Here is an 8,444-nt window from a genome sequence, read left to right as displayed (position 1 = left end):
CTACAATATAAACTCTAAGTTTGCTAAAAGGTTTACCATTTCAAATGATGGACAAAGAGGGAACAGAAGTAGTGTAGGATGTGATGTTTATGAGGGAGAAAGAGAGAAGATAGAGGTAAAAATTTATAGTAAGAGCGAAGGAGGAATTAATAGAGGTTGGCTGTTAGCATGAGAGAAGTGAGAAAAAGAATCCAAGGAGACAGATAAGTGAGAGAGAAAATATATACAGATTTTTTAAAAAAGTAAATATATAAGAATACACACCAAAATCTGTAATATACTATTAAGACATTTCATTCCTCAATAAATTGATGTATGAAAAATATTTGGAGTCAAAGATGGTAGAGATGTGAGAGAGAGGGGGAAAAAAGGAAACTATGGAAAATGGAATGATTGCTTCCATTAGTTTTCAAAAAGTTTCTTGGCTTCCCTTCTCAGCTTTCCTTCTCTGATGATAGGTGGGGTTGTCTGAAGTGTGATGGTAGCTTCAATTTGATGGGTGCCAGACTGCTTGGCTGGGTGAGCTGATAGCAAGTTGCCCTCACACCTTCTTGTCATGCGTTTTTGCGGGCCCCTTTCGTCCCTGCACACTTCAGGACTCACTGAGCTGGAGAGAGTCTGGTTTTCTCCAACCTGTGCTCCCCACTCCCCTCCCCCTGGAGAACTGCCCCCAGTCTCTGTGTTTCCACAGGCTTGCCAGACCCAGACTGGCCCACACAGACCCAGCTGCAATCTGATGGAACTGGGCTTCAGATTCCCCAGGCTCTGCCTTGATGCAGTCCCAAGATCTCAATGCTATTCTTACTTGCAGAGAGATCACCAGGGATGCACCCACACAAAGGAGTCACCCTGCAAAGAGGCGGCCAGAGGCCAGATGGCCACCACGGGCACACCCAGCAGGAAGACCTCAGGTGCAACCAGTCTTGCAAGTACCCAATCTATCTACAAGACCTTGCCAGTATCTCCATGCCCTGAGATGGCAGCAGTGGTGGTGGCAAACCTGCAGGACTCTTGGTCCTGTCTTCCCTGGCCAGTGTCCCAAGATGGGACATGTAACCAAACTTGCGGGTACCTTGACATTGAACTTCCAGACAGCAGTGGCAGTGGACAGCCAGCGATCTGCATGCAAAACGTGGGTATTAAACTCACAAACCGTGGGTGATCCCAGTGGACAAATGGGGAGCAAACAGCAGAGAATTGGTGGGCAGTGAGGGCTGCCTCACAGAGAAACAGTATTTCCTCGGCTGGAATCCCAAGTCTTGGAGCAACAAAGAATGCAGCTTCCCCTCTAGTTCACCATCTTGGATCCTTAGAGTAATTTTGATTTCCATTTCTTCAATTGGTTAGAGATGTTGAATATTTTTTTCCATGTATTTGTTGATCGATTGTATTTCTTCTTCTGTGAAGTAAGTGTCTGTTTGTTCCTTAGCCTATTTATTGATTGGGTTATTTGTGGGTTTTTTTTTTTGGTGTTAAGTTTTTTGAGTTCTTTATATATCCTGGAGATTAGTGCTCTATCTGAGGTGCATGTGGTAAAGATTCTCTCCCATTCTGTAAGCTCTCTTTTCACATTATTGTTTCCTTTGCTGAGAAGATGCTTCTTAGTTTGAATCCATCCCATTTATTGATTCTTGATTTTACTTCTTGCATTTTAGAAGTCTTGTTAAGGGAGCCTGTTCCTAAGCCAACATGGTGAATTCAGACTTGGGTGGTTAAGGAATTTGATGTTAAAATATAAACTAATCTTATATCTAGACTTGATAGAAGAGTCATGTACTAAGTGTGTTTGTTGTATTGAAAACATTTGAATGTTTCAAACTTATTTATACTCAGATGATTCTTAATGATCTAGATACCCTAGCTTAATTATTTAAGTTTTACTAGCATTGAATTCTTCATCCTACCTCTTTCATAGTATGGCCCATATTTTATTGTTTTGTTTGAATAAAAATTTAAAAGAAAGAAAGACAAGAAGAATGAATTATAAACATATTTAAAAGTTTAGTTCTTAATTGTGTTCCCATACAGTCAGAGAAGAGCAGAACATATTTACATGATTAACTTGGGTATCTATCTTGGGCTACTCATTTTACCTGAGTGGTAGCTAGAATTGAAAAGGAGCTGAGATGGTGAAATTTTCCATTCTAAATAAACTGGCCAAATATTTGTAAGTTTTACATGCTTGTATTTTTGCTTTTGTGGATTAAGCAACTCTACTGGATTTCACTAGTAGTTTCAGTAAAAGCCTATGGAGTATGATCAACAGATTTGTGTAAGGATTTGGGCAGATTTCTCAAGCTGCACTGTGTCTGTAGTGTATGCTTCAGTAACTTTACAGACCACTTGATAGAACAGCAAGGGTGAACCATGATCATCCAAAGGGTTTAGCTTATGTTTAAGCCTGAAACTTGAAGGAGTTGCTTTTTTTTGTTGTTTAGATTCAATGAACATTTTAAAACTCAAACCTCTAAATATATTTGGTGCTATGGAAGAGGTTTTGCAAGTCTATGCTATATGGAAAATGTTTTTTATTCTCTGTGGAGAAACATTTCAGCAATTAATCTTTCAATATGAACATTTAAAAAAGGAAGAGAGGACTGGGGTTGTGGCTCAATGGTAGAGCGCTTGCCTAGCATGTGTGCGGCAATGGCTTTTATTCTCAGCACCACATATAAATAAATACATTTTCATGGACAAGTTAAAATATATATATAAAAGAAAGAGAACAGTGTTTTGAGTTTATTCAGCAGATGTACATTATTTTTCCATATTTTTATTGGCACATTATATTTGTATATAATAATGTGATTTTTGTTACATATTTGTACATGCACACAATATATCAATAAAATTTGGACAACATCATTCCCCAATGTTTCCATTTTCTTTTACCTCCCTTCCCCATCCCTTTTCCCTACTCTACAGATCTCCCTACAATTTTCATTAAATTTCCTCCCCTATCATTCTTTCCTTTTTTTTCCTCTCTAGCTTCCACATATGAAAGAAAACATATGATTCTTGACTGTCTGAGTTTGACTTATTTTGCTTAACATGATGGTCTCCAGTTCCATCCATTTTCCTGCAAATGATATGATTTCATTTTTCTTTATGGCTGAATAAAACTCCATTGTGTACATATACAATATTTTCTTTATCTGTTGATGGACACCTAGGTGGGTTCATAGTTTTGCTATTGCAAATTATGTTGATGTAAACATGGGTATGCAGGAATTGCTAGAGTATGATGACTTTAATTCTTTAGGATAAATACCTAGGAGTGGTACAGCTGAGTCATATGGTGGTTCCTTTCTTAGTCTTTTGAGGAGCCTCCACACTGATTTCCAGAGTGATTGTACTTATCTATGATCCCATCAACAGTACAAAAGTGTTCCTTTTTCTCCACATCCTCTCCAGCATTTATTATAGTTAATGTTCTCAATAATTGCCATTCTGACTGGAATAAGATGAAATCTCAGTGTAATTTTGATTTGCATTTCCCTAATTGCTAATGATGTTGAACATTTTTTCATATATTTGTTGATCATTTGTATTTCTTCTTTTGAAAAGTGAGCAGATATACATTTAAAGAGCAATCATATTGGGTACAATTTTAAGGCCACTTAGTAGAAATTTCTGCAATTATTAGTGCTTAATATGAGACCAAAGAATAAAGGGTTAACCTGTATCCCTCTCCTAATTACTTCACAATGGTGAAGAAGTTTGCATAATAATCCAATACCACTTCATCCTTTGCTTTTATTATGGACTCCCATAGTGTGTGTGGTTTTCTTTTGGTGGTGGTGGGGGTACCGGGGATTGAACTCAGGGGCACTCAACCACTGAGCCACATCCTCAGTCCTATTTTGTATTTTTATTTAGAAACAGGGTCTTATTGAGTTGCTTGGCACCTTGCTTTTGCTGAAGCTGGCTTTAAACCTGTGATCCTCCTGACTCAGCCTCCCAAGCTGCTGGGATTACAGGTGTGAGCCATTGTGCCTGGCTCCCATAGTGTTTTTTGACAAATAGTTATTCAAGTTAATACTAGTAAAATCCCAGAAGCTAATTTACCATGAGATAATTTGTTTTCCAAAGCTGGATAGAGCCTCCACAGCATACCTAGTGGTAGCTGTGTGCAATTAACTCAGAGGAAAGCCAACTTGGAATAATAGCTGTCAATCGACCAGAAAAGGACTCAGATATTTGTCTGTTAAAATTAGACCTGATCTCAAATTTAAAAATGTTCTACTTCTCTCCTGGACCTAATATTCCTTTCTCAACTTTTCAGAATTAAACAAAAAATTTAAATATCTCAAATTAAAATTGTGGACACCCATGGCCTGATTCTTCAGATTTTACAATTTTTTCCACTTCTGATCAACTAAAATCTCTCAGGTCAAAATCTCATCTCTGATGTTTCCAAAGAGAAAAGAGGGCCAGAAACCCTGTAAGTATACCTCTTTATGTTTCTTTTCTGAAGACAGGCTTAAAAATTGCAGCTCAGCAATGTCACTTTTGTATTTCTATGGTGGTCTGTAATGCACTTTCCTCTGCAGATGGTTGAATTCTCCCAGGATGTCCCTAGTGGGGGCCAGTTGCCTTGGTCTTAGAACTCATGTCTTCCCAACATTCAAGCTGAAATCCAACTCCCAAGGTGATGGTATTAGAAAGTGAGACCTTTGGGAGGTGATTAGGTCATGAGAATGGAGCCCTTATGAATGAGATTAATGCCCTTATAAGAGGGACCCCCAAAAGCTCTTTTCCACCACGAGAGGAGGATACAGTGAGAAGACATCATCTATGAACCAGGAAATGGACCTTTCCCAGACACTAGATCTACTGAAACTTGTTCTAAGACATCCCAGCCTCCACAACTTTGAGAAGTTTCTATTGTTTAGAAGCCATGGGGCCTATTGTATTTTTGCAGCAGCTTGTGTTAGTCAGCTCTCCATCACTATAACAAAATACTTGAGATAATCAACTTAAAAAAAAGAAAGATTTATTTTGATTCACAGTTTTGAAGGTTTCCTATGATCAACTGGCCCATTGCTCCTGGGCCTGTGGCAAGGTAGTACATCTTAATGGGATTGGGTAGTTGAGGAAGCTATGTACTTCACAGCAGCTAGGAAGCAAAGAGAGAGACAGGAAGGGACCTCAGTTCCAATATCCCCTTTAAGGGTATGACCCCAATGACCTAACTTCCTGCTGCCAGACTCTACCTCATAAGATTTCTACCTCCCAGTAGCACCATAGTCTGGGGGCCAAGCTTTCAACACATGGAACTTTGAGAAACATTCTAGGTCCAAACTACAGCACAGTCCTAACAGACTAAGACATGAGTGCAAGTGTAGAGTGTGGCACCATTTCCATGATCCTGTCTGAGGCCCTCTATTGATTTCTGAACTTATTGATAATGTATCTAAGATGAAAATCAGCTCAGACCCCCAAATTCTTGAATCCTTCTAATGTGGTAATGAGTATTCTCATTAGAACCCTGAAGAATATGCAGCACACAGGCTCTAACCATCCTTTATTGTGGACAGGAAATCTGATCACTATTGCCTTTCTGATTGCCTTTCCAGATGAATTGTGTTGGAGCCTTGGAGAGCTTCACGGGCCATGTTTCTTAAAATGTAGTCCTAGCCACCTGCACCAGAGTCATTTTGGGTGCTTATTTAAAATTTTTCTGGCTTTCAATATAGACTTATTTAATCTCTAGGGATGGTGTTTAAAAATTACAAGTTAAAAAAATGTCCCACAGGTGATTCTGTAGTACAATCGGAATTTTGAAATTGGTACAGAAGTCAAAATTAGAAGTAGATATGATTGGCTAGTTGAAAAAAAATTCTCTTTCCTTTTGACCTTCTTCTTTTGGTCTTCTAGGATTAGGTGTACCTAGTAAATTGGCAGTATCCCCAGCTCTCTGTAAGGGTATCCACATCATGGCAAAGATGTGAGGAGAGACGTAAGGGAGAATTGTCAATAAGAAAATATGAAACATGATATACCTGCCTCCTGAATCAATTATATGAAGTCATCCATGGGACAGTGTAATGCAACTCTGATGCCAGCTGATTCATCAGGACCTGAAATATGCCAAAAATTAGAGCACAACAGGGAGGAAGAAAAGAGGAACAGGAGAAAAGCTTGAATTGATTGAGCTTATCCACATTCCCAACCAGACATGACTGGGAATGGGCAATGTTACATTTTTAACATTAGCATAAATGTTGGCATGGATGCTAACTTATAGTCGGTGATAGAGAAAACCGGGCATCTATGATCATGAAATATTAGGTTGGACACAATAAAAATAAGTTATTTATAAATGAAGATGAGTGTTTTGGTGTGGTAACCCCCAGAATTTCTTGGTATATATATTTAAAAAAATACTGATAAAACTCAATAGAGAAATGGAGAAATGGGAAAATTGTTACAATTCTTTGCAAGAATTGAAGGTTCACACTCAACATAGCAATGTTACTGGTCTGCGGGATTTGACTTAGGTCAAGTGCAAAGTAAGAGCAGGAGACATGTGTTAAGGTGGACTCTCTGGGCATCTGGACAGGAGCACACACGAGAGCAGTGGCTCAGGCTTCAGGATCTGGCTCATGGTCTTGCTGATTGCTTCTGTCATGTTCTGAGTGTGTGCGTGTGGCCCTGGGTTGGTAATGATGACTTATTCTTAAAAATAAAATAAATACTAATACATTTTTACATTTTTACACATTTTGCTTTATATAACTTCTAAGAAATAACAAGTTTTGGAAGCAAAATAAGTCCTCAAATTAATACTTTTGATTCATGATTGTGTGTTGTCAACTTTGCCAGGCAATTCAAATGTTATGTTAGAATTTCCAGTAGTATTCACTGAAATTTTCCAGGATTTAAATGCTTGCTATACATGTGAACACTATTATTGCAGCAGTCATTATTTATTAAGCAATATATATATGTACACACATATATATGTATATTTACATATATATATAATCATACAAAGGAGTATAAGGATGTTGGAATTATTTTAGGAATGAAATAATGTTGAGAATTCTTAAAAATTCCTGAGAATTTCAACTTCTTATCCCTGAATTCCAAACATAAATATCCACCAGGAATTTGTAAACATTAAGTGTTACTTTAAAAAAAAAAAGTGTCTTTAAAAAACTTAGATAAGAGGCTGGGGTTGTGGCTCAGTGGTAGCGTGTTTATCTAACACGTGTAAGGCATTTGGTTCCATCCTCAGCACCACATAAAAAATAAACAAATAAAATAAAGGTATTGTCTCACCAGCTGTCCGTGCTGATGACATGATCTGGGTTCAAAGGAGCTGGCTGCAACACTAAACTAAGAAAATAGTGAAGAAATCACGCAACATGTGGATATGAGTTTCTCAGGTCCAGGGTGGGATTGCTCTGCGACCTAAGGGTCAGCTTCCACGCTGGACAGCACTGGAAAGAGAGCATGCACCTGGAATCTCTTTATAGGGGGAACACACACAAAGGAGCCTCAATGGAATGTTCTTCACCAAATAAGGCAGGGGATAATGTTTCAAAGATGGAGTCTTGCTTTGTGATGTCTTGTGGTTAGCAGATTGATTGACATTTGGGCAAGTCATACCCATCTCAGGTGCTGTGTGGGATCACAGGTAGAGTGAAAGGAGAGGCACACTTATGTTGCACAGCCCAATCAGTGTGCAATGTCAGTCCTGTCCCCTCATATAGCTCTAATGCACAGAGCTCACACAAACAGCCCATGGATGGCTCACAATAGTATTGTGTCCATTAAAAAAAAAAACTGAGATAAAATTAAATGTATTTTCCTATTTCGATCATTTATAATTACTGTAGATAAAGATCCATAGAACATGAGTTTACAATATCTATCATACAATAAAACAATCACCTATGTGTGAGATTCAGACTCACTCATTGGATGGATTAAAAAGCACACTATATTTAGCCAAAAGGAACATGATTCAAGGTAAATATGTTTGACAAATTTTGCAAAAGTAAGAAAAATACAGAGAGAGGAGAACTATTGAAGAGATGTGAAATATGGGGTAAGGAAATCTGCCACAAATTGGAGTTTCAAAAAGAGAGTATTGATATTGTCTTGGAATTTCTAGATAATGGCTAAATAAACAGTTTTTCAGATTCAGGCAGCACAGATCTCAATCAAAGAGAGATTAAGATTTTAAAAGCAATAAGAGAAAAAACCATTTACTTACAAGGGAATTACAGTAGTCCCTCTTTATCATTGATGCATATGTTCCAAGACCCCAGTGGATTCCTGAAACTGCAGATAGTACTGGGTTTTGATGTACTAGTTTTTTTTCCCTATGCAAACATACCCATGATAAAGTTTAGTTTATCATTTAGACGCAATAAGAGATTAACAACAATAACTAATAATAAAATAGAACAATTGCAATACTATACTGTAAT

The 8,444-nt window shown here is 37.9% G+C and overlaps 1 long non-coding RNA gene across 1 annotated transcript in view; it reads left to right on the top strand.

Moving 5' to 3' along the window:
* The first annotated feature begins 3,431 nt into the window (after positions 1-3,431).
* LOC144365473 (uncharacterized) overlaps positions 3,432-8,444 on the top strand; it is a 30,279-nt gene continuing 25,266 nt past the window's right edge. Inside the window, exon 1 of the long non-coding RNA XR_013423947.1 lies at positions 3,432-4,444. This is a non-coding gene — a long non-coding RNA (uncharacterized LOC144365473). The remainder of the gene's footprint in view (positions 4,445-8,444) is intronic.

Source organism: Ictidomys tridecemlineatus, chromosome 7 (genome assembly GCF_052094955.1).
Source record: "Ictidomys tridecemlineatus isolate mIctTri1 chromosome 7, mIctTri1.hap1, whole genome shotgun sequence".
NCBI lineage: Eukaryota > Metazoa > Chordata > Mammalia > Rodentia > Sciuridae > Ictidomys > Ictidomys tridecemlineatus.
Note: the sequence above shows the minus strand (reverse complement) of the source record. Positions and strands in the feature narration are given on the sequence as shown.